Source organism: Pseudonaja textilis, chromosome 3 (assembly GCF_049901715.1).
Source record: "Pseudonaja textilis isolate UNSWEBS1 chromosome 3, rPseTex1.2, whole genome shotgun sequence".
In the NCBI taxonomy this organism is placed as follows: Eukaryota; Metazoa; Chordata; class Lepidosauria; order Squamata; family Elapidae; genus Pseudonaja; species Pseudonaja textilis.
This window is the reverse complement of record NC_141992.1, coordinates 88,963,786-88,990,611: the sequence shown is the minus strand read 5'-3', so window position 1 is coordinate 88,990,611 and position 26,826 is coordinate 88,963,786. Positions and strand designations below refer to the sequence as shown.

The window sequence follows — 26,826 nt, the reverse complement described above, 5'->3', positions numbered from 1 at the left end:
AAAGATTTATTTGAAGGTAACATTCTATGTCTTTTACCTGGGCATAGCCAACTCTGAGATATGTAATTCACCGTCACCCTTGATCCTACTTTCCCCCACCCCCCACCCCTCTGAGTGTATCATCCAACAAAAAAGGTCCATAGCCAAGAGTCATCAATCATGCTCTCCAATTAGATTTTTATGTGGCAGAAGCTTCAGTTATCTAATCAGTGTTTGAAGAAAATATGAATGGAATGTACTTTTGATTCCACACTGTCACCTGCCCCTTGAAACTCCCCCACTTCTTTCTGTTGACAACTATAAAACGTGTATACGAAATGTTTTATGAGTTGACAACTACATTATCTGCGTAACATTTCAACTTATATTCTTCTCCCAGAATATTTGCTTGTCTTTTCAAATCCTGTCTTCTAAAGCAAACTTCTAAAGCAAACTTCTAAAGCAAATAATAATGGAGAAAGTTGGCATTCTTATCTCATAGCTTTATTTATTGGAAAATTCAAGGAGAGCGTTCTATTTGCTACAATCTCTTTGTCAATCAATATGTATTTTCCAACCAAATTTTAAATGCTGGCAAATTCCTGTTGTTTAAAATATTTGTAAGGACATTCCAAAGTTATCAAAAGGTTATTCTGCATCTAGGAATATTATTGCTGCCTTCCTGTTTTAGGGTTGTTGTTTTTTTACATTGATGTTTTGGTCTCTTGATTTGTTATGGATTTTCTTAAAATTGATCCATTTTGTTCAGTAATTTTTTTAAATTTAACTCTCCGCTTTATGTTCAAGACTTCTTTGTCAATATTATGCTTGGAATATAATTTCTTACAGATTTTTGCAAGTTATGTGATTTCTGTTCTCTCATACAACAATTTATTCCCACGTTTTCTTATTTTTTGCAAACCTTATAAGAACCTCCTTCATGTAAGCTGAAATTGCCTCTCTTTTTGCATGTGAATAAGATGCTTTCTATAAGTAACAGTTTGTCATACATGGACCAATCAAAAGGATTTTGATCCATGTATGAGGATATCTACTTCCTTGAGATGGTGTAAGAACTTTAGAGACCCAGCACATGTCAGTTCTTGAAAATAGTTGATGTCTTGCTGGACAAAACATATCTTGGTTTTGGATTTTGTATCTGATCTGCTTTGTAGTTAATCTATTTGTAACTTAGATAACCTTTTTATGTTGCACACTCTTCGCTACATTCATAATTTCACTTTTTAATTCCATTTTTATTTTATTTAGCATTTTCCCTTATGATTTCTGGAAATTTTTATTTAATGCTATCATTTGTGATGTTGATTTCTTGAATAGTTGGTTAAATATGTCTGACTTTTTCTTCTTTCCTCTCTCTTGACATTGGTTGTGAAAATATTTTCCATACAGAATCCCCTTTTATTGTATTGCTGTAACCAAACTATTTATTCTATTTTCTTTATTCTAAATAATGGGTAGTCAATGGGATGGCAATTCTTCTAACAATTTCTCCCAAACCAACTCCACCCCCCACTTGCTTAACCCCACCCCCTTAAACTCTCTTTTCTTTAGCCCTCTTAAAATCTTTCTCTAACCAATAGCAAAGAAAACATTCAGGATATACTTCTTTTCTGCCCATTCAGGATATACCTCTTTTCAGCCACCTCCTCAGATTCTACAAAATAATATAAATTAATTGTTCACTGTTCAATTGTCTCCTTTAGTGCCATTTAGCGGGCTGTGAAAGCAACTATGTTTGGAGCCAGAAAGAAAGAAATATATTTTTTGGCTCTGAGTCAGCGCTGACTTTTGAAAACTGCCTGGACAAATACCTACAATGTTCTTGGCAAAATTTCATTAGTGGTTTGCCATTGGCTCCTTCTGAGGGCTGAGAAAGAATGATTGGCCCAAGATCACCCAATTGTCTTTGTGCCCAAAGCTGCACTAGAACTTGCTGCATCAAACTTTGATTTAGTCTCCAATAAAGAAAACTCCACAGCTAGTGTAAAAGATCTGATTCTGATTGGGATCATGGAGCCCCAAAATAAAAGTCATATAAATTATGGAATCAACCCAAATAGATTCCTATGTACATTTTTTTTAAAGTTGGATAAGGAAGCAGAGGTGCACCTTTCCCCATAGGAAAAAACATTAAAACTGGGGAACATCCAGATGACATTTTTTTTAATGGACTAAAACCTGCCTGCAAATCACTGATACCTAAACCTAAAAAATATTTAGGTTATTATTTTTCAAATGTACCACCTCCTCCCTTTTAAAAGCCCAGCCTCAGATTCATGCACATTCCTAGGATTTGATATTCCATCCCCACATCCACGCAACTATTTGCAGTGAGAGCCTGCTGCTCCCTTCCACGCACAATACTGCATTTAAATTCAGTTTTCTATCACTACTGCAAAACTTTTAATTTGTCATCCTGGCCTAGTCATTATCTGCTTGACAGAGAGAAATATTGTATAAATATGTCTCTCTGAGACATATTTATACAGTAGTTTACTGTCAAAAAGAAATAAAAAGGAAAACAAAAGAAAAGGAAAGGAAAAACAAAACCTTCTGTCTGTTTGTGATTTTCCCATCTTAGATGCCACAAACTCATTTGGCTGAACCTCCCTCTAAATATGAACATCAAGTTTGATTGTGCTAATTCTGGAGCAACAACAGCAGAAGCAACTGTTGGTGCATCTTTGATTGGATAGTGAATTGGAGTGTTTACTGTATTACTCTGTTTCTTTACAAAATATACTACAAACTGGCAATAAAAATCATTTTTGGATTTTTTTTTAATTTTTTGAAGAATTCAACATATCAATGTACTAAAAAGATCAATTACAATTATCTATTGTTATTGCTTTAAGATGGGTTGCTGATTGATAATTCAGAATAATCAAATGTTTATAGCTAAAATGGAGGGAGGGAAATCAATATTCCCTACTCCGGGTGCATTTTTAAAAAGTTATTTATAACGTTGCATTATAATATTTTATCTGCCTTAAAGATGCTCTATAAACTTGTTTTTAATTTTTTTCATTTTCCCAGTAATTACTGTTGGTAAAATTTGTCTTTCATGAAACAGGCTTTTAGGTTTGGATCCATTGTTTATAGCTGTATACAATCCAGTTTCATATAGTCCCATGAAAGAGAATGATACAATTTCCGACATTCATCTTCTTTTTGCTTCAAAGGGGCTATATATGTCCTGTTCTTCATTTACTTAGATCTGTAGAATAAAAAGTGAATAGCAAATACATGAATTTGCATCTGTACATTTTATGTTATTATTTTTTAAACTGATTCATTTGATCTGCAACAGAATGCAGCCTGCAATCATTGCAACATATCAAACTACATAGGCAAGAAGATTCTGAAATGTGAAAATCACAATTTTTTAAAGCCAAATGGCTAAAACTACTCAAGTGATTCAAAAACTGTTGACTGTTCTGTCACTGAGCAATTTCTTCCTTTTTTAAAGACTACTTCTGACACGACATGTAATAAATTTTAATAATTTATAAGGCATTCTTAATATTTTGAGAGATAAACTCTGGAGTTTAGAATGAAAGTGAAGCATCAACATTTTGAAAATAAGAATAGGGAATTAGATGTTACCAAATTTTAATTCATCCTCACAGGGAATACACTTGAGGAAAGATGGGATAGAAATGCAGTGAATAAAAAACCCACAGTATCTTCAGACAACACAGCCAATAGAAGAATACTGGGAACTGTAGCACAGCAATACCAAGAAAGCCCCCATTTCCTTATTAACTAAGAAAGAAAAATGTCCACTATAGAAATATTTGATACGTATATGTTTATCTCAAAACAAACTGGTATTTTACTAATAGTGTTTGCATTAATTGCAGTTTCAAATGAAAGCCCCATCATACAATAAGATTCCTATGATCCAAATGAAATCTTGTCCACTTTATGAGCAATGGGAGAAAATTCCTATGGGGATGGGAGTAATATTTAAAAACAATGAGGAATGGGACAAAGAGGAACAATCATTGCCCATCATTGATTCTCTTCTAGTCGGATCCTAAATCCTGGCAGATTCCAAGACTGAAGACCAGGAGGTCCCTCTGTTGTGAGGCTGAAATGAGTGGAAATTCTAAATTAACTTCAGTGGGCTATTTTCATTCATTTCATTGTTCTCAGTGCAATAAATTCAATGTGTTATGTTCGTAAAGTCGGTTCATTTAAGACGAGAGACTTCGGCTTAGTAACAACAGCTTTTTATTTACTGGCTAGAACAAGCTTAAAAAACAATAGCAGCCATGGCGGCTCTTTTATAGAGCTTGCTGCGGCTAGGCGGCCAATGACGCCACTTCAAGTCTGCCGTGCTTGGTTTTAGCCAATCGTGGCAGACTCTTAGCGAGCCAATCAGAACTGTCCAAGCTGTCCAATCAGGTAGCGGCCTAAACGGACCAATGGGAATGTGAGGCTTCAAGTCTATGGATATGGAACACCCCTCCCCTCTTGGTATCGTCCAAGGGGCGGGGTGACGTAGTCACGTAGGTAGGCGGGTCTCCATACCTGCCTACTTGACTTGCGTGCTTCATTTAGTCTCTGGTCATCGGCTGGTTCGGAGAGGCTCCGCGTCGCTCTCAACTCTGCTGATGGAACTGCCTGGAAGGGTGAGCTGGGCCTATAGCTGTGACTCCTGCCTGGTTCGCCCAGGTTGGTCGAGTCATTCACTCCACTGCTCCCGCCTGGATTTTCTGGGCTGGTCGAGCTTGTCCGGCCATTACTTTCAGATGAAGCACCTGTCTGTAGAGGTTCTGAGTTTTCAGGTGAATATGGTTGGTTTATTTTTTGGGTTTGGTCAGCGGGGTGTCTGCTTGCATTGAGTTTTTTCCATTTTCAATGTTTGAGGTTTCCCTCCCTCTGATTTCTTTATTAAGGTCTGGACTGGCTAGCCTTGACCATAGCTGGTCGATGTGGTGCTTCCAGCTACGCCCATCAGTTGTTTCTAGGCGGTAGGACCAGGGGGCGGTTATTTGGGTGATGCGTGCGGGTACCCAGAGAGGGTCCCCAGTGAAGCTCTTCATGAAGACAGTGTCGCCAATGTTGAATGCATGATGTCGGCTGGTGAAACCTGGAGGTTTCTCCGGTTTATAGGTGGGATGTAAACGGTCTAGTGGTGAATGGAGCTTTCTGCCCATAAGTAGTTCTGCTGGGCATTTATTAGTGGTTGTGTTTGGCGTGATGTGGTGTATCAGTAGCATTTTATTGATTTTTTCCTAGATGTTGCTGTCTTCAATTTTTTGTAGGGTTTTTTGGTAAACTGAATCATTCGTTCCACCCGCCCATTCGCCGCCAGGTGAGCGGGCAATGTCAATGCATGTTTGATGCCCCAGCAGTTAGATATTGTTCGAATGCCAATGCCATGAACTGTGGCCCATTGTCGGACACTATTACATCAGGCAACCCGTGTGTGGCAAAAAGTTTGTTGAGTTTAGTTATGATGGCCTCTGTGGTTGTCTTTTTCATAGTGCAAACTTCCAGCCAATTAGAATAGGCATTGATGGTTATCAGGAATGCGTGTCCGTGAGTGGAACCAGCAAAATCAAGGTAAATTCACGACCAGGGGCCTCTGGGTGTTTCCAGAGGTGGTGCTGTGAGGGGGTGGATTGTGTTTGTTGGCAACTGTTGCATGCGGCGACCCATGTTTTGATCTGTCTGTCCATCCCCAGCCACCAAGTGTAGCTTCTTGCCAGGGCTTTCATCCGGATGATGCCCGGGTGCCCTTCATGCAGCATGTCCAATACTTTGGTTTGTAATGTTTCGGGTATCACCACCTGATCTCCCCAAAATATGCACCCTTTTTGAGCAAAGAGCTCAGTTTGCCAGTTCCTGAAAGGTTTAAAGTGTTTGTCATTGTTATTTTCTGACCAACCTCGTTCTATCCAGCTCAAGACCCACGCCAGCCGCCTGTCTTTTTTTGTAGTTGTTTTTTTGTAGGCATTTTTCTAGTTGTTTTTTATTAGCCGCTACCACTAATACATCATCAAAGTATGGCACTACTCCCTTAATGCCTTGCAGCATTCTTTCCATGACGCTTTGGAAAACCCCAGGTGCTACACTGACACCAAATTGGAGGCGGTTGCATTTAAATGCGCCTCAGTGTGTTACAATCGTTTGAGCTTCGGTGGTTTCTGCATCGACCGGTAGCTGTTGATAGGCTTGTGCCAGGTCGAGCTTTGCAAAGACTCCCCCCCCCAGTGAGTGCAGGAGGTGTTGGACTACTGGTACGGGGTAGGCGCTTTGCTGCAGGCATGGTTGAGGGTGGCCTTATACTCACCACAGATTCTTATAGAGCTGTCCGGTTTGATGGAGGTGACTATAGGTGTTTCCCAACGGGCATGATCAATGGGTTCCAATACTCCTTGGGCGAAGAGCTTATTTAGTTGCTCGTCTATTTTGGGCTTGAGTGCAAATGGCACTCACCACGGTTTGAGGCGGATAGGGGCGACATCTGGGTTAAGATTGAAGGAGATTGGGGACCCCTTGTACTTGCGATTCCCTTGGTAGTGTCTGAGGATCAGCTTTTGGTCACTTAGCTCGTGTCGGCGTATGCTGGGTATTAGGCATTTGATGGTGTGCCAGGAGACAATGGAGAGGTAGGATCCGGAATCCACTTCCATGGAGCATGGTTGGTTTTCGATTTTTACTGTTATGTGTACTATCTATGGTAGAAGAATGGTTGATGATGACCATTTGATGGGTCTCTTCTTTCCACGGTGCCTCACTGAATCGCTTGGTTCGGCCATCTCGGTTCCATCAGCTGTCAGTCTGGCGGTCCCGATGCTTTGGGGGTGTGCCGTCTTGTCGTCTCGGGCTACCTCCTCGATGCCGGGGGGTGAGGTTGCATTTATTTCAGCATACTTTTGCGGTGTGCCCCCGCTTCTCGCAATGCCGACAAATGGCATTAAGAAAATGGCATTCAGAGCGGGGGTGATCGCCTCCGTATCTGGCGCATTGAAACCCCGACTTATGACCCCACTGGTCTCATCGATCGCATTCTGACTGGAGCCAGTGGATTTCTTCTCCTCGTAGTCTCTGTCAGAGGGGGATTTGGTGTTGCCATGGTGGATGGTGGTGGTATGCTTCTCCGATGTTGAAGCTGTTTCGCTGACAGGGCAGCGGTTGGCTCCGTTTGATCGCTGCATCCAAGCCACTGATTTGCAGGTGGCTTCTGCTGCCATTGCTTCAGCTATGGTGTCAGCGAGGGAGATACTGCCCTTTGCCATCAACTTGCTTTGTAGCGTGGGGTCTTTTAGGCTGAGGACGACCCGGTCTCGCATGGCCTCTTCTAGGTCAGTGAATCCACACAACCCTCCAAGGTCCCTCAGGTCGACTACGAATTCTCTAATGCTCTCACCCTCGTGCTGGTCTCTTTGGTAAAAGTTGTGCTGGTGAATGAGGGTGGGCACGGGCGGAGTGTAGTGGTTTCGGAGGATAGGTGAGAGGTCATCCCAATCCATCATTTTGATGTCTGCGGGTTTCACCAAAGCCTTGGCCATTTTAAACACGGTGGGTCTGCAGTGTGATAGGAATACAGCCCATTTCCGGTTGCCATTGGCATCTTTCAGGTTGCTGCATTCCAAAAACATCTGAAACCAGTCGATGTAGGACTCCCAGTCCTCAGTGGCCAGATTAAAGGGTGTGGGTGGCGTGGTGTTGCTGGCCATCTTGATGGTTGTTTCGCATCATTTGCCACATGCTGGATTGTCTCGTTGTCTTCTTTATCCCACCCTTGTTGCCAGTGTTATGTTCGGAAGGTCGAGTTCACTTAAGACGAGAGACTTCAGCTTAGTAACAACAGCTCTTTATTTACTGGCTAGAACAAGCTTAAAAAACAATAGCAGCCGTGGTGGCTCCTTTATAGAGCTCACCGCAGCTAGGCAGCCAATGATGCCGCTTCAAGTCTGCCGCACTTGGTTTTAGCCAATCGCGGCAAACTCTTAGCGAGCCATTCAGAACTGTCCAAGCTGTCCAATCAGATAGCGGTCTAAACGGACCAATAAGAATGCGAGGCTTCAAGTTTATGGATATGGAACACAATGTGTACCTAAAGTTTTCAGGAAAAGGCAAGTAATTCTTAGATTGGATTTGTTTGTCCCTTGGGAATCAACAGAAGTTCATTTAGTGATGGATAACTTTTCTTGCCCAGGTCATTTCAGAGTCTTCTTGTTCAATCTATTTTTCCATTTATTCTAAGCTTGGAAATATTTCATGGAATATCTTATTTTACATGTAATGAATTATTACATACTGGATGCCAGCACTCGGCAGTTTGATTTTCACTGGCTCAAGGTTGATTCAGCTTCCCATGCTTCCAAGATTGATAAAATGAGGACCCAGATTGTTGAGGAAAATATCCTGACTCGGTAAATGTATGGGCATTCGTTTAAAACCTGAGGCAACTAAATTTTTGAGTGAGGCAATGAAATCAGTAAAAATGGCCCACTGGGTTTAAAGTAGAGTTTCTACTCATTTCCAGCAAAGGAAAATATCCTGATCTTCAGGATTCCGAAGATCTGTTAGGCTTCATCAACAGACCAGAAGAAATGAAATGCTGGCAGATGCAACATTCTGAGACCCAATCCTCATTATTTTTAAGTATTACCCCTGTCCCCATAGTGCTTCTCTTCCATTGCTCTGAGCCAAGGATAACAAACTCAAGGCCTTTGGGCTGAATCTGGCACATGGGCCACTTAAATCTGGCCTGCAAGGCCAGCCCAGAAATATCAAAGGAGTGCTGTTGGAGCTGGGGAGGCCAAAACAGGCCATGCTGGTACCTCCTGGAGCCTCCGATCAGCTGATGAGGCCCCCACATGGCCTGCTTTTGGGCTCCCTGGCTTCTACCAGCCCTCTGCTGGCCAAAAACTTATAGTAAAGAACTGCAGAAAGAAAGAAGAAGAGGAGCAAAGTTTATCTTGAGCCTGTGTCAAACATCCACCGTGACCACGCCCATACTAGCAATGCCCATCATGACCACACCCACTCCCAGCCACCACCCCGGCCCTCCAAGGTCAAACTCAACCCTGATGTGGCTCTCAATGAAATTGAGTTTGACACCCCTGCTCTGAATGGGAGGAATTGTATTTCGATCAAAGGAATCTTAAGAAGTGTTCTGATTCAAAAGTATTGCAGAAAACCTAATTACCTTAGAATCTATTACATCCATAAATTTAGCTGCCTGACAGGTTTTAAAAATATTTCAAGTGATTTTTTTCAATGCATTAATATAGATATATAGGTATATAGATACAGACAAAGGAAATAAATGTTAATATTGGTGAATTAAAGTAATTTTCTGAAAATATACATACAGGAATGCAATCCGGATAATCAAATTTCCCATCCACACAATTAGCTCTTAATGATCTGGTATTTGGATGTGGTTTATAGCCTCTTAAACATACAAATTCTACTGTAGTTCCATCCTCAGAATATATTTTATCTCTGTTGCTCCACCTCAGCTTTATATTACGTACTCTCATATCTTCTTCATTTGCTGTACAAGCAACTGCAAAAGGACACAGATCAGATGATATATAGAAGGTTTTAGACTGAGGAATTCATTTGATAAAGTAATTAAAGTTTAGGTTAGAAATTCTATGTTGCAATAGGCTAAAATGATTAAAGATCTATGTAAATGGATCCCCCTTTTTCTTTTGTCTCTCATGAACTAATTATCAGTCATGTAATTAGTTTTAAGCAAGACAATGTTACATGTATGAAAGGAAGAAGAAAAATATTTTAGTCCCCTTCTTCCAAATTTCCTCATACTGAATGTCTGAATTAGGAGAAGACCAAGTTCAGGCAACTTCTCTTAAAATGTCATCTCATATCTTCTTTTTCAATGTAGATTAAACGGGACTAAATGTGATTAAGTCAGCAGAGTCTGCCTCCATACTTAGCCTATTTAAAAAAACAATAATTTCAGTTCTCTAGAGATTCAACTAATACTACCATTCCAAAAAAGAAAAAGCAAATTTTGGTTTAGGGAAAGCAGAATTTCACCAGGAAGGTTTAACAAAATTGAGGACAACATTTGTAAATGGTAAAAGATCTTGTACAATTCTCCATTATGAAGCAGTTTCTCCCAGAGAGAGTTATTTTATCTTGGTTCATAATACTACCACTTGTTCTGACCAAGGCTTCCTGAGACCATAATTAAGCACACACTTAGTTCAAACAACTCTCTTTTTATTCCAACACTGGTAATTATGTTCATTCCCGGCCCGTAATGAGCTCCAAACAGTCTCTCGAGATAAGCACCCACCTTTATCTCTTGCTGCCAACAACTAAAGTGCCAAATTAACTGTAAAAGGCCAAATGGACTACAAAGTCCACACAGAGCTTCAAGGTTTAATCCAAACAGAGTGAACAATGTTGCTTCCTGCAAAGGTTCGTGTCCTTTGCTCCTCCTTTATATCTTATGGGAGGGGCAATCACCTCCAAGCCTTACTCTTGAGTAGTCCCTTTTGTCTTAACTGTTCTTGCCTTCTGGAAGCTCTGCGCACACGTGCACTGGGAACAGGCTCTGCTTGTGCCTCTGCCAGGCTGCTGTCAGATTCTGGAGGCTTCAGAGTCAGCTCATAATTCCCAGATGGCCTTGGCCCCATCTCTGTATTGGATGCAGGACCATCATCCAAGTCCTCCCCATCCTGGACTGGTCCATGTTCCTCCTCACTGTCTGACTCTGCTGCCATCTCTGCAGGATGCCGGCAGACCACAATACTACTGCTAATTCTATTTAAAGGAAGTAAAATATCTTCCGGCACTGACATAAAGCTCTGGTGTCATGAAATTTATATCATTCCCAAAGTACAATATTTATCTATAAATAATAAATCTTTGCTGCATTGATGGTTGTTTCGCATCATTTGCCACATGCTGGATTGTCTCGTTGTCTTCTTTATCCTACCCTTGTTGCCAGTGTTATGTTCGGAAGGTCGAGTTCACTTAAGACGAGAGACTTCAGCTTAGTGATGCCGCTTCAAGTCTGCCGCACTTGGTTTTAGCCAATCGCGGCAAACTCTTAGCGAGCCATTCAGAACTGTCCAAGCTGTCCAATCAGATAGCGGTCTAAACGGACCAATAAGAATGCGAGGCTTCAAGTTTATGGATATCCAGATTGTTGAGGAAAATATCCTGACTCGGTAAATGTATGGGCATTCGTTTAAAACCTGAGGCAACTAAATTTTTGAGTGAGGCAATGAAATCAGTAAAAATGGCCTACTGGGTTTAAAGTAGAGTTTCTACTCATTTCCAGCAAAGGAAAATATCCTGATCTTCAGGATTCCGAAGATCTGTTAGGCTTCATCAACAGACCAGAAGAAATGAAATGCTGGCAGATGCAACATTCTGAGACCCAATCCTCATTATTTTTAAGTATTACCCCTGTCCCCATAGTGCTTCTCTTCCATTGCTCTGAGCCAAGGATAACAAACTCAAGGCCTTTGGGCTGAATCTGGCACATGAGCCACTTAAATCTGGCCTGCAAGGCCAGCCCAGAAATATCAAAGGAGTGCTGTTGGAGCTGGGGAGGCCAAAACAGGCCATGCTGGTGCCTCCTGGAGCCTCCGATCAGCTGATGAGGCCCCCACATGGCCTGCTTTTGGGCTCCCTGGCTTCTACCAGCCCTCTGCTGGCCAAAAACTTATAGTAAAGAACTGCAGAAAGAAAGAAGAAGAGGAGCAAAGTTTATCTTGAGCCTGTGTCAAACATCCACCGTGACCACGCCCATACTAGCAATGCCCATCATGACCACACCCACTCCCAGCCACCACCCCGGCCCTCCAAGGTCAAACTCAACCCTGATGTGGCTCTCAATGAAATTGAGTTTGACACCCCTGCTCTGAATGGGAGGAATTGTATTTAGATCAAAGGAATCTTAAGAAGTGTTCTGATTCAAAAGTATTGCAGAAAACCTAATTACCTTAGAATCTATTACATCCATAAATTTAGCTGCCTGACAGGTTTTAAAAATATTTCAAGTGATTTTTTTTCAATGCATTAATATAGATATATAGGTATATAGATACAGACAAAGGAAATAAATGTTAATATTGGTGAATTAAAGTAATTTTCTGAAAATATACATACAGGAATGCAATCCGGATAATCAAATTTCCCATCCACACAATTAGCTCTTAATGATCTGGTATTTGGATGTGGTTTATAGCCTCTTAAACATACAAATTCTACTGTAGTTCCATCCTCAGAATATATTTTATCTCTGTTGCTCCACCTCAGCTTTATATTACGTACTCTCATATCTTCTTCATTTGCTGTACAAGCAACTGCAAAAGGACACAGATCAGATGATATATAGAAGGTTTTAGACTGAGGAATTCATTTGATAAAGTAATTAAAGTTTAGGTTAGAAATTCTATGTTGCAATAGGCTAAAATGATTAAAGATCTATGTAAATGGATCCCCCCTTTTTTCTTTTGTCTCTCATGAACTAATTATCAGTCATGTAATTAGTTTTAAGCAAGACAATGTTACATGTATGAAAGGAAGAAGAAAAATATTTTAGTCCCCTTCTTCCAAATTTCCTCATACTGAATGTCTGAATTAGGAGAAGACCAAGTTCAGGCAACTTCTCTTAAAATGTCATCTCATATCTTCTTTTTCAATGTAGATTAAACGGGACTAAATGTGATTAAGTCAGCAGAGTCTGCCTCCATACTTAGCCTATTTAAAAAAAACAATAATTTTAGTTCTCTAGAGATTCAACTAATACTACCATTCCAAAAAAGAAAAAGCAAATTTTGGTTTAGGGAAAGCAGAATTTCACCAGGAAGGTTTAACAAAATTGAGGACAACATTTGTAAATGGTAAAAGATCTTGTACAATTCTCCATTATGAAGCAGTTTCTCCCAGAGAGAGTTATTTTATCTTGGTTCATAATACTACCACTTGTTCTGACCAAGGCTTCCTGAGACCATAATTAAGCACACACTTAGTTCAAACAACTAAGTAATCCAACACTGGTAATTATGTTCATTCCCAGCCCGTAATGAGCCCCAAACAGTCTCTCAAGATAAGCAGCCACCTTTATCTCTTGCTGCCAACAACTAAAGTGCCAAATTAACTGTAAAAGGCCAAATGGACTACAAAGTCCACACAGAGCTTCAAGGTTTAATCCAAACAGAGTGAACAATGTTGCTTCCTGCAAAGGTTCGTGTCCTTTTGCTCCTCCTTTATATCTTATGGGAGGGGCAATCACCTCCAAGCCTTACTCTCGAGTAGTCCCTTTTGTCTTAACTGTTCTTGCCTTCTGGAAGCTCTGCGCACACGTGCACTGGGAACAGGCTCTGCTTGTGCCTCTGCCAGGCTGCTGTCAGATTCTGGAGGCTTCAGAGTCAGCACATAATTCCCAGATGGCCTTGGCCCCATCTCTGTATTGGATGCAGGACCATCATCCGAGTCCTCCCCATCCTGGACTGGTCCATGTTCCTCCTCACTGTCTGACTCTGCTGCCATCTCTGCAGGCTGCCGGCAGACCACAATACTACTGCTAATTCTATTTCAAGGAAGTAAAATATTTTCCGGCACTGACATAACAGCTCTGGTGTCATGAAATTTATATTATTCCCAAAGTACAATATTTATCTATAAATAATAAATCTATAAAGAATTATAGATAATACTTATACCTCTACATGTTGGTGGTTGTGACCAATGACCATTTTGACAAGTCACTCTTGGAGAACCTTCCATTGTATAGAAATTTTGGCACTGATAAGTTACAGTTTCAGATGGGAAATAGATTGGCTTGGGTGAATCCAGAATGTCTCCATTCTCCACAACAGGTGGGAGTCCACATTTTCCCCCAAGAGCTGCAACAGATACACAATCTATTGAGCAACACCACTCAGGATTACAAATATCGTATAATCACATGCAATTTAAGCATATTCATAAGAAACTATATTTCAAAATTATATTAATTCTTATTTTTAAAAAGCAACAATACCTTACAGCTTAATTGATTGGCAGAAAATAATTACTAGTGTTCTCCCTAGTATTGTCTTTCCACTTTAGAACTTATAGCGTCATTACTTTCTTAATGCCTAAACTCAGTTCTGTATTTAAATGAATAGCAATTGCTTTGGGATAAATGGCATCTCCCCACAAGGCGTTCTCAATTTATTTCCCACTCTCCATTAATAACTACTCAAACTCTGCACAAATAAATTGTGTAGTTGTATTGGATGTAGTTGTATTGGATGTTGTTATCCATGTCAGTATTGAAGTGATGGAAGGCTTGCAACACAATAAAAGCAAGAATAGAAAAACTTTTTAAAAGTATAAACATTACAATTAATAGAGATTGATTAAAACTAGGAACCGGTACATAAGCAGTACAGTGGTGGAATCTTCTTTCTTAGTGCACTGATCATTCCCAGTGTAAAATACTCCATCATGGCCTCAAGCCCATTGGCTAAGCTAGGTTTTGAGGCAAAGCCAGAAGGCCTAGTGGGTGAGGGCATATGTGGCCTTCAGAAGCAAGATTTTCCAGATTGTGAAGGCATGGCAGAGAAGGACCATTTACTAGTTCCTTCTAGCAAAGTTCCTTGACTGAGTAGATCTGCAGCATGTTCCTTTTGCCAGAGGGAGTAGGGTGGGCCAATCCAATTGGGGTGAAGCAGTCCCCTGGGCCATGAAAGGCTTTAAAGATGGTAAATGTTCCAGACTAGCAGGCTCGAAAGCCTGCAACTCTGATTGGCCTGCGAATAGCCAATCGTGATTGGTCGCCATAGACTGATGCGATTGGCCAGTAAATGGGCAGTAAACTCAAATCGCCTTCATTGGCTGCCTAGCCGCAGCCAGCCCTATATAAGGGGCTGCTGCAGCTGGGATAGTTCGCTCAGATCTGAAGTCACTAATAAAGAGCTGTTGTTGCTATCTGAGTCTTGCCTGCGTTCTTGAACCATCCTCCCAGATCTAACACTGGCGACGAAGGTGGGATGCGGAGGCAATGAACTCTATTGATTTGAACTACCTGAAGGAGTACGTGGCTGACAGAGCGCAACAATGGCGACCTGGCCAGCAGCGCTATACCACGCGCCCCATTCGATCCAGTTAGCGAGGACATATGGACAGATTTCAAATGTTCCTGGAGTCCAACAACCTCAAAGATACCACGCCCAGCAAGAAACGAGCTGTTTTTCTAACCCATTGTGGGCCAGCCGTTTTTAAGATGGCTAAAGCCTTAGTGAAGCCAGCTGAGGTTAAAACCATGGATTGGGACACCCTTGCTCCCATCCTGCGCAACCATTACGCCCCAGCCATGCCAACTCTCATTCGCAGACACGAATTCTACCAGAGGGACCAGCGTGAAGGTGAGAGAGTTGGGGATTTTGTGGCAGACCTGAGGAACCTGGGCAGTTTATATGGCTTCGCCAATCTTGAAGAAGCCATGAGAGACCGCATCATCCTTGGCCTCAGAGCCCCAACTGTCCAGAGCAAGATCATGGCCAAGGGAGACATCTCGCTTGCAGATGCCATAGCAGATGCCACCACAGCTGAAGCCACTCGTAAATCAGCAGCACGAATGCGTCGAACCAGCGGAACCAACCGCCAACCCACCAACGATGCTGGGAAACCTCCAGACAAGTACACGACAACCACCCATCATGAAGATGTCGAATCATCCTCAGACAGCGGAGTCCACAGACTCCGGTCAGAACGTGAGCAACGAGACCAGCGGGGTCGTAAATCCAACTACCAATGCGCCGGATGTGGGGGAAACCATCCTCGATCCGAATGCAGATTTTTAGATGCCATGTGTCGTTTTTGCGAGAAACAAGGGCACATCACGAAGGTATGCAGAAACAAGAGAAATTCCAGCCCCAGACGGAGAGGGAGCAGCCCAAAGAGGAATGATGGCAACTCCACCACACAGAGGAACCGCCCTAGCAACCAGTGGAACCAGTACAGCAGACCCCGAAGGTTTAACGGCACACCCAGACGAGAGGAGGCTCATCAAACCATCACCATCGGCCACGCTTCATCACTTGACGCTAAAAAAATCCGAGTAAAGGTCACCATTGAAAACAAACTGTGCATCATGGAAGTCGACTCTGGGTCATCACTATCCATGGTATCCTGAAAAACACTCAAGCAGCTGATTCAAAACATCCGACGCCAAGACCTCAGCAGTCAGAGACTGAAAGACTATCAAGGCAACCGGATCCCAGTCGCAGGTACCCGCCATTTCCAGGCCTCTTTCAAGGGACATAATGCAATTCTACCACTCACCATCGTAGACAGAGACCGGCCAAGTCTATTGGGCCTTCAGTGGTTCGCGCCATTAGGAATCGGAATGGCTGGCATCTATTATACTGAAGACGATGACTGGGAGGCGGGCCTCGTCCACGACTTCCGAGAAGTGTTCAACGAAAGCCTAGGCAAGTACACGGGGTCCCCCATTTCATTTAATCTTCGCCCCGACATTGCACCCATTTGCCTAAAGCCATGCCGAGTTCCCTTTGCTCTCAAATCCAAAATTGATGAGCAACTGGACAAAGGCCACCCTCAATCACGTGCTAAGGCAGAGCGCCTATCCAGTACCAGTTACTCAACATCTCCTGCATTCACTTGGGGGTGGCAAAATATTCGCAAAATTAGATCTGGCCCAAGCATATCAACAGCTGCCAGTTGACCCCAAGACTGCAGAAGCCCTATAGTCACACATCGTGGTGCATTCAAATGCAACAGACTCCAGTTTGGCGTAAGCGTAGCCCCAGGATCTTTCAAAGGCTGATGGAGAGACTATTACAAGGTATAAAAGGGGTCGTGCCCTATTTTGATGACGTATTAATAGCAGCACCCACAAAAAGTCAATTAGAGAAACGCCTCAGAACAGTCCTACAGAGGTTCAAAGATGCTGGCCTCAAGGTTAAGAAGGAAAAGTGCCAGCTTTGCACAGAGAGGGTGGAGTTTCTTGGCTATCTCCTAGACAAACAAGGAATCCACCCTACAGAAAAGAAATTAGCAGCTATCAAAAATACCCCAAGACCCAAAAACAAAACTGACCTCCAAGCCTTCCTGGGACTTATTAACTTTTATAACATCTTCCTACCGCAGAAGGTGACTGTTGCTGAGCCCCTTCATAGACTACTCGATAAAAGGGCCTCCTAGATTTGGGGACATCGGGAGGAACACGCCTTCCAGCAAGACCTCCTTACCTCTGATGCAGTTCTAATTAAATATAATGAGACACTCCCCTTGACTGTTACTTGTGATGCCTCACCATATGGGGTGGGGGCCATCCTGAGCCACGTCCTACCAAATGGCTCAGAGGCACCAATTGCATTCTTTTCAAGAACTCTATCAAAAACAGAAAGAAACTATAGCCATTTAGATAAGGAAGCCCTTGCTATTGTCTCTGCAATTAAAAGGTTTCATGAATATGTTTATGGGAGACCATTTTCTATTATAACAGATCATAAGCCACTACTTGGCATTCTGGCGGGCGCCAAACCTACTCCACACATTCTCTCCCCCAGAATGATGTGATGGTCGGAATTTCTCACTGCCTACGACTATCAATTAAAGTATCGCCAGTGGAAAACTATTCCTCACACAGATGCCTTGAGCCGCTTGCCACTACCCGAGCCACAGGAAGACCCAGCTCCCATGCTCCCAGTACTTCAAATAGAGACAATGCCCTTGCCTCCACTAATGGCCCAGGACATCGCCTTTGAAACCAAAAGAGACTCTTGTTTGGCACGAGTTCTTGGCTGGGTGGAGAGGGGATGGCCAGATTACGACACTAAGGAAATATTTAAGCCATTTAAAAACAGACAAACAGAACTTTTTTCACCAAGAGGGTGCATTTTGTGGGGAGACCGAGTTGTTGTACCAACTAAGTTACAAAAAAAGGTCCTGCAAATGCTACACGATGGACACCCAGGCATCGTGCGTATGAAAGCACTGGCAAGAAGTTGGTGGCCAGGTATGGACAAACAAATCGAAACCTGGGTCGCCTCTTGTAACAGATGCCAGGAAAACCACTCAGCCCCACCAAAAGCTCCACCAGCAGAATGGGAAACACCCAGGGGTCCCTGGTCTCGCATTCATATTGATTTTGCGGGACCTACAAGAGGCCACACTTTCTTAATAACTGTAGATGCATATTCTAACTGGCTTGAGGTCAATAAAATGAAATCAACCACTACTGAGGCAGTCATCAAAAAACTGAACAGACTCTTTGCCACACATGGCCTACCAGATGTCCTGGTCTCTGACAATGGGCCCCAATTTACTGCCTTAGCCTTTGAACAGTATTTAGCGGAACGGGGCATCCGACACGCACTCACATTGCCGGCTCATCCTGCGGCGAATGGTAGGGCTGAACGAATGGTTCAGTTTACAAAGAAAACCCTGCAGAAAATGGATCAAGGCAACATCCACGACAAAGTCACTAGAATACTTCTCCTACAACACATCACACCAAACAGCACGACCAACAAGAGCCCAGCTGAACTCCTGATGGCCAGGAAACTCAGATTGCCTCTAGACCGCTTGCACCCAGCCTACACCCCGGAAAAGCCCCTGGGTTCCAGCAGCAAGCACCGTGCCTTTAAGGTAGGAGACCCTTGCAAAAAAAATTTCTGGGGATCCCCTCTGGATTCTTGCTCAAGTAACTCAGGTTACGGGTCCCCGCTCCTACCGTCTACTCACCACCGATGGCAGAGCGTGGAAATGCCATATTGACCAGCTACGCTCCAGACTGACCACAACTTCCACCCCTGACCCTAACTTTGACACCGGGGGGGAGGGGAAGCCGTGAACCCAGAATTTGAACCAATGCCTGTTTATTCTGAACCAACACCGAGATCACCACACCATAGCTTGCAACACTCACCAGCTGTAGTTGAGCCTGGGCAGACAAACACTTCGCCAAGAAACGGCAGCCAGGCAGGTTCAGCGAGCCGGGGGAGCCATGGCAGTAGCAATGAAGCTGAGGACTCTATCACCCCGGGGGCACCAGAGGAGAGCCCTGACCATGGCACCGGTTCACTGTTCCTGCTAGATCCAGCAAGCAGTCCATCTGAACCCAAATTTGAACAGGGACAATTGGAATTGTGTAAGTCAGGTAGACAGGTGCGAAGACCTGCCTACCTGTGAGACTATATTACTCCACCCCTTAAACGGAACCGAGAGGGGAGGGGTGTTCCGGACTAGCAGGCTTGAAAGCCTGCAACTCTGATTGGCCTGCGAATAGCCGATCGTGATTGGTCACCATAGACTGATGCGATTGGCCAGTAAACGGGCTGCCACGATTGGCCCTGCCAAGAGTGGCAAACTCAAATCGCCTTCATTGGCTGCCTAGCTGCAGCCAGCCCTATATAAGGGGCTGCTGCAGCTGGGATAGTTCGCTCAGATCTGAAGTCACTAATAAAGAGCTGTTGTTGCTATCTGAGTTTTGCTTCCGTTCTTGAACCATCCTCCCAGATCTAACAGTAAATAACATATTAAATTGGACCTGGAAGCAAACCAGAAACTAATGCAACCCATGTAACAATTTTGTGTGCCATTGAGCATGCGTTGTGAGTCTATAAGAACCCAAAAGTTGTACACAGGATCTGTCTGGGGCAGTGCAACCCCATCCAGAACTGAAGATTTTAAATTCCCAGATCCCAAGTTCCAAGCAGCTATAGCAACGTAATCATACCAGTGTTCAAGCCTGTTGTCCCCCATCCAGACACCCATAGCATCTAAAGGAGGAAACTGTTCTCACCCACGCCCTTTTCCAACAAATCAAACACAATTCAAAAAGAACAGAAACCTTGTAATGCTTTTACAAAATAATTCTCTGTGGTAAGCACAAGTCTTGCCAAACTAAGCGAGACTTGCCAAAAGGTAACAGACAAGAAATAATTTGCAAAATAAGAATCTTCAAATACAAATTCAGGATACTAGAATGTCCACAAAGCTGTAGTTTCAAAATGTCTTTGCCTTCTGCAAAGAAGGTTAGTTTCACAGCCGGCTTTTATCTTCTTGAAGGAGGGGCCATTACCTTGCAGCCTTACTCCCAAGTCGCCCATGCTGTTGTAACTGTTCTTTCCTCCTAGCAATCCTGAGCGTATGTGCACTGGGCACAGGCTCCTCGGGAACCTCCTCATCACTGCTGCCAGCCCCCACAATCTCTGAAGTCAGCAGTCCACTCCCTAATGATCTTGGCCCCTCATCTGAGTCCTTGCTCTCCTCAGCCTTCTGGACCTGCTGCCAGCTAACCACAACAGAAACAGACTAATCTCTCCTTAAAAGGTCCCAGGGATCCCCCTTCTGCAGTGATACATTGATCACCACCTGGAGGTCAACATCATGAGGTTTTCAACCAGTCAAAAAGGATTTAATATGCAGGCACTTGCACTGACAGCCTTGAGAACCCTGTCCGTTTCCTGGGATTTAACAGAATCAAACTGTTCCCAGATACCTGGGTAAGCACACTTCCTAATGGACCTGCTCTATGTCTGGTTTAATGGGATTCAAAAATTTTTACTACCAATTCTGTGGGAGTGGCTTATTTGGTGGGTATGGCTTGGTGGTCATGTGACTGTGTGTGGATGCTAATTGGTCATGTGATTGGGTGGGCGTGGTCAACTTCTGCAAAGAAGGTTAGTTTCACAGCCGGCAAAGTCAAGGGGTGCCTTGCCTAGCTTCTCCTTGCCTCAAAGAGATACAATTTCCCTCTCTATTTACTACTACTGAACAGCCAAAATACACTATTTAAACTATGTATATATGCCATATGTGTACATACATATTACATAGTATAGTGTGTGTATAGGCACACAAAAAGATACATTATCTACTATATATACTGTGTGTACACACACACACATACACAGAGAGAGAGAGAGAGAGCTCTTCTAAAACTATACATATTCAAGCTCACTGCGTTTGGAAAAATACACCCATAGTCCACTTTATGCCACATATTTAACTATCACTTCTGTACATTAGAACATTGCACATGCCTTCAGGTTTATTTCCCTAGCCTGCACATGACTGTTAGACCCAGGAGATGTCATGGATTGAGTAAAATGTGGTGAAACTCACTTAACAACGCTCTTGCTTAGCAAACAAACTGTGGCCTCAATTGTGGTCATAAGTGAAGGATTATCTGCCTTCCTCTACATGGCAGCCTTGCCTAGTTAACTCCTCTGCCAATTTTCCTCTCTGTTAGAGGCACCAAAATAATCCAGATTCCAGATAATATAAGGTCTCCTGTGGGAGCAGGGGGTTGGATGGCCTCCAAGGTATCTTCTAACGCTGCTATTCAGGGGGTTGGACTAGAACAGGGGTATTCAAAGTTGACAGCTTTAAGACTTGTGGACTTCAACACCCAGAATTCCTCCTCCAGTCATGTTAGCTCAGGAAGTCTGGGAGTTGAAGTCCACAAGTCTTAAACTTGCAAAGTTTGAAGACCCTTGGACTAGAAGATAACCTCCAAGATCCCTTCCAGCCCTAGATTGCTGTGCTATTTCAAAGAGTCTTCTGAAGCCAGGGTTTGTGTCCTTCCTTCCTCTCTTTTTCTCTCTCCCTCCCTCTCACCTTCCATTTATCTATCTATCCATCCATTCATTCATATATCTCATTCACTTTCTCCTCCCTCCCCCCCTCCCTCCCTCCCTCCCTCCCTCCCTCCAGCTTGCTCTTTCTCTTTCTTTCTCTCTCTTCCTTCCATCCTTCTTTCTTTGTCTATCCTTTTTCTTCCTTTATCTTTCTTTCTCCCTCATTCTTTCTTTCCCTTTTTTCTTTTCTTTAATCTCTGTCTCTCTCTTTCCCTGTCTCTTTCTCTCTCTCTCTTTCCCGCTCTCTCTTCCTCTCTCTCTTTCTATCCCTTCCCTTTCTCCTTCCCTCTCCTTCTAAAGCTAGGAGAGGAGATCCACCTGAAACAAACATACAGACACACAGACTCTTCCAAGAGCCCGGCAGTGTCATTCCTTACGAGGGTTCTTCCTGGCCAGTCTCCAGTCCTGTGTTGCCTTGAAAAGCCATCAGAAAAGGCTTCTGGGTCCAACAAAGGGGCCATGGGCGGGACTTCCTCACCTCCAGCTTATGGGGAAAGGAAAGGGTTGGGAACTTCAAGCGAGGCATGTGCTGCAGCCTCAGACACCCCACTTTTGCCGGCAGCTCTGAACTAGGAAGAAGTTTGGCCACCCCTCCCTCACCGGGCTGAGCATTTTGGCAGAGTGCTGACCACTGCTGTGACAGCAGTGAGAGCTCCATGGGCTGGATGGTACGGCTGATGGAAGGGAAGAAAGATCTGCTCTGGTGAGGTTTCACTGCCTTTTGGGCCTGCTCTGGCTGCCACCTGCTTTACCTCTGCTGCACCTCGGGTCCTGCATCAGCTCACGAGAAAAAGACATGCCATTTCCAGGCCAGCCTGGCCAGCAGATGGGCAAGCAGACGACCCTCGATGGAGGCATTTTCTCTCAGGCCTCTCACATGGAAGGCCCCATGGAAGCCGAAACTAGACCCAAAAGGCAGCTGAGTCTTACCATGCTCCCCCAAGCAGCCCTCTGGCTGAGTGCAGCAAACCTGGTGTGGATCTTCCTTCCCCACCATCAGCATTAGGGCTCACTCACAGCATTCTCTCAGCAGCCAACCTCACTCGCCCAAAGCACACAGGTTGGTGGGCAGGAGAGGGAAAGTGCAGCAGGGAAAAGGGTGATGTGGGTGGCATAGCGTCATGCTCCCTGGTCAGCCCCTCCCACACCTGCTCTAGCAGGCAAGGGCTAGCAGCTGTGGAGAATCCAGGCAGGAGGCAAGATCCAGGCTGGTGGGGACGCAACAACTGGTCAACCCTGGCTCTGCTACCAGGAAGCCAGGCAAGCTGAAGGCTAGGGGCAGGGGGGGAAGCTTGCAAGGCCATGAGTGCCACATGGGATGGAGTCGTGGCGCTGGTGGCTAAGCAAGCTGGACAGGCACAATACAGTGGGGCAGCTAGCTAGGCCCCAGCCAGCATCACTGTCCAGGATGGGACCATGCCAGTGGGGAAACCAACCAGCTGAGTCTGGGAACGGTGTGAGGGACCCACCAAGATCCAGGAATGGTGGGGGTGGGGCTGTGAGCAATAGGAAGATCAAGGCTACTCAGTTGGGTTACAGGCATCACATGGGAAGGCTAGAATGGCAAGTCATGAGAACCCAGCATGCCACATAGGAGGAGAAGAGGAACTGGGTGGGATGAGCATCGGGCGAGCAAGCATCAGGCAGGTGGGGCAAGCGAATGAGCAGTGACTGGACGACTGGGTCGGGGGCATGGCCAGCTAGATGTTACTACAGGTTCGGCAACCCATGCCAAATCCTTCCTACCAGTTCACTTGAACCTGTGTGAACTAGCTGAATACCACCACTGGTCTGGTCTCCTACTGAGAATAGATATAAGGAACTTTTCCCATCAGGTGTTTCACAAATTCCCCCACATGGCCCTGAAGATGATTACCCATGTCCTCCTTCCCATCATTTAAGTTATAATGCAAATAATAGGTTGAAGGATGGAATTGAAAGGTATGGAACTGAATGCTACTGGTATTAGCATCAAAGGAAAAGTCATAAAAAGGCAGTAAATAATGAAAAATGGTAGGGGTGGACAAATTTGATGCTACATCAGGAGAATTTCAGTGATAAGTGGTTACAGTGTTTGACTAGACCTTGTATCCTGGAGGAAAATAAGTTAATTATGAAATAGTGAAAAATTTGTGCAATTATTATGGATTACATGGATTTTTAAACTTAAATTAGAAGAAGATGCTATTGCTCCCATGGAAAGGGAAAGATAGTAAGAGTAAGTGAAAAATGGGACTTCTGGTTTGAGCTTCTTTGGCGATAGACCGAAACCTCGTCTCTGCAAGGCTTCGATCCATGCTCGCCGCTGAAGCGCCCCGTGCCGGCTGGTTTCGGAGCTAAGCCACCCCATAGAGGTGGTGAAGAGGGGTGAGACTGCCTGCAGGGTTGAGGAGAGCCACATCTCTCCTCCCCAGCTGGCCATTAGTCCCTTTCCCAAAGGTGGTTGTAGTGGTGGTCAGAAATGGCCACCCCAAAGAAGAACTCAACCGGAAAAGAATGTGCAGGAGGAAGATAAGAAGAGAAAGTTTGGGTTGACTGGGTCAAACAGCAAAAGCAACAAATAAGGTACCCTGGAATTGAAACTATTATAAAAAACTATAACATTGTTCCCTAAGAAGATTTTTAAGCTGCGAAGGAGATAGAAAAGGGAAAAGAATTGGGGTTTTTTTCTCCTTTTCCTATACTGACAGCTAAGAGACTTAAGCAAGAAATTGGAAAAAATCCACTTTGATATTAATAGGCATTTAATGCTGAAAATAAAAAGTCAAAGGGATAATGAAGATTTCTGGATAATCAAAAGCTTTTGAAAACAGGAAAGGAGAGAAAAGGAATAAAAGGGCAGGATCTGGAAGGGAGGAGACTGCCTGGAATTAAAAAGAACTTACAGCAAAATTTTAACAAGACTTCCAAAAGATACATTTTAACTGAAATATCGCAACGAAAACCCCAGGAAGAGAAAGTGGAAAAAGAAATAAGAAGAAATAACTTGGGACTATTTGGATTACTTGATGATTTTTGGATTTTTGGTTATCATATTTGAATGACTAAATTCAATCAGGTGGTTGTTTAAAACTGTTTAAAATGGCACCACTTTTAGAAGAATTGAAAATGGAACTTAAAAAGTACAAAGAAGATGCACAAGAAGTGAGAGGTTCTTTTGGCTTCATATTTCAGTTTTTAGAAATGGAGATTTGGAATTATGAGAAACAACAAGAAATGCCTGCAGAACAAGAAGATTGAGACAAAGAAGAAGCCATCTTTAATGAACAAGTAATCTTAGGTGGGGAGAAAAAAGGAAAGGGGGGAAAGAGAATGGAAAGTTTAATGTTGGAAAAAACAACTCCCCAAAAAAACCTAGAGTGAAAAATAAGTATAAAATCAGATAGCAACAGAAGAGGGAAATGCAGAAGAGAGAATTAGAAGTAGGGAGACAAGGGGGTAAAAAGAGGACGGAGAAGATGAGAGGGAAGAAAGAAAGGAAAAGAAGATATAAAGGACAGAAACAAAATATAGAGAAACAGGGCCTATTTAGAGATAATGGGTGAAAATTTAATGGAAAGGGGGATTCTGCAAAGGTACATAAGACAGTATTGTTATATCAGAAACAGAAATAATTTTAGGAAATATGAAACAATGTATGATTAAAATGTTTGATAAAATAGCTATCATAATTCAGTGGAATGCTTGTCAATAAACAAATGTAAAAAAATGAATATTTAATGTTTTACAAAACATATGTGAAGAGAAATAAGGGAAAAATTAATTATGGAGATTATATGTGTATTTAAGGAAGTATGATATTTAATTGAAAAGACGTGTTAAAGATATTAAGATTTTAATGATTATTAATGATAGAACTGAATTGGAATGCAATGAGGGTTTATAATTACATATATTTATAATCTTTTTTTTTTAAAGAGTATAGTGTGTATTTTAAGAATGTACCAAGCAGAATTAGATTGGAAGTTATGTATTATGTATTATATTGAAGGTCATAACCTTAAGGTATATATTGAAGTTTAAATAAGAGTTGAATGGATGTAATTAAAAGATATAAAGGTGTCATACTTCAATTAGTAACTACAGGAGAAAATTTGTTTAATGAGAAAAGATATGAAATAGAACACAAAAAGGAGCATGAAATTGAGTTTTGTGTCTGTATAAAGAAGTTCAACCCGGGACCATGCTAGTTTCAAAAAAGACGTTTTACTTGTATTTTGTATGTGTGAAAACCCAAATAAAATTGTATTTTAAAAAAAGAGTAAGTGAAAAGCTAAAGGGAGGTTAGTTTATTATTTGTTCCTGTGAATGTACCTGGGAGAGAAGTCCGAAAACTTACAAAATATGAAAGTGAGCAAAATTGGGGAAGGGCATTGCAATTTAAGAGCTGACCAGATGTGGCTGATGCAGTTGAGGATGAATCAGCATAGCATTCTTTAAGAGTGGGGATGGGTTTTACTCCTTTAAGAGGTGTTTGTATAAAGGCAGCCATTAGAGGGTGTGTACTCTCTCCTTGTGTCTAGTATTCATTACAAAAGTTCTCTGTGCAGAGTTAAGGAGAAGAAAGATTCCTTGTAAGGTATTTTGCTTACCACATATATTTCTGTATATAACTGTTGTATATAAACCACTGTTAAAAGTCACTATGTGCTGTATTTTGCTCCTGGGTTGTCTCATAATGGTAGTCATGCTGCAAATGCTCTGACAGGTTATGGGCCCAGTATAGAGAAAAGGTCAGAGTAACTTCATGTCAATATAGTATGATAGACTTCCAGGGCCAGCGCATTGTGCAACAAGGTCACATAATGTAATAAGATTGGGACTGAGTTAGGGACTTCTGTCCTCACTGTGAGTTGTAGTGGGAGGGGGGGTGCACGAAAGGAGGCTCAGCCACTCTCGTTGGACACATGTTGTACTTTAACAATAAAAGTAATCATAATTGGAGAGCCTAGAGAGAAGAGAAACCCAATGGCAATGTTAATGAAAACATATTTTCCTATCACAGTTCAACAGGAACATTACATTTTATAATTCTAGCAATACAATATTGAAAAAGACTGACAGAACCTTTTCAAAATAACATGAAAGAGCCAGTGAAGTAAAAGCAAATTCATTTCCAATTCTATCTTCATTTCTGCATAGTGGAAATTTGCATATAAATACCTGCACAACGTGGTGTGTGTGTCCAACGTTTCCTCAAACATATAATGAA

The 26,826-nt window shown here is 42.8% G+C and overlaps 1 protein-coding gene and 1 long non-coding RNA gene across 13 annotated transcripts in view; both read right to left on the bottom strand.

The window, feature by feature from the left end:
- Positions 1 to 26,826, bottom strand: part of LOC113436187 (complement factor H-related protein 5-like) — a 256,629-nt gene that overhangs the window by 203,102 nt on the left and 26,701 nt on the right. The window lies entirely within an intron of this gene.
- Positions 2,763 to 10,408, bottom strand: LOC148126205 (uncharacterized). The gene is made up of 2 exons (XR_015742955.1): positions 9,339 to 10,408; positions 2,763 to 3,217 (listed from the first exon to the last, which is right to left on the bottom strand). It is a non-coding gene; the product is annotated as an uncharacterized LOC148126205 (long non-coding RNA).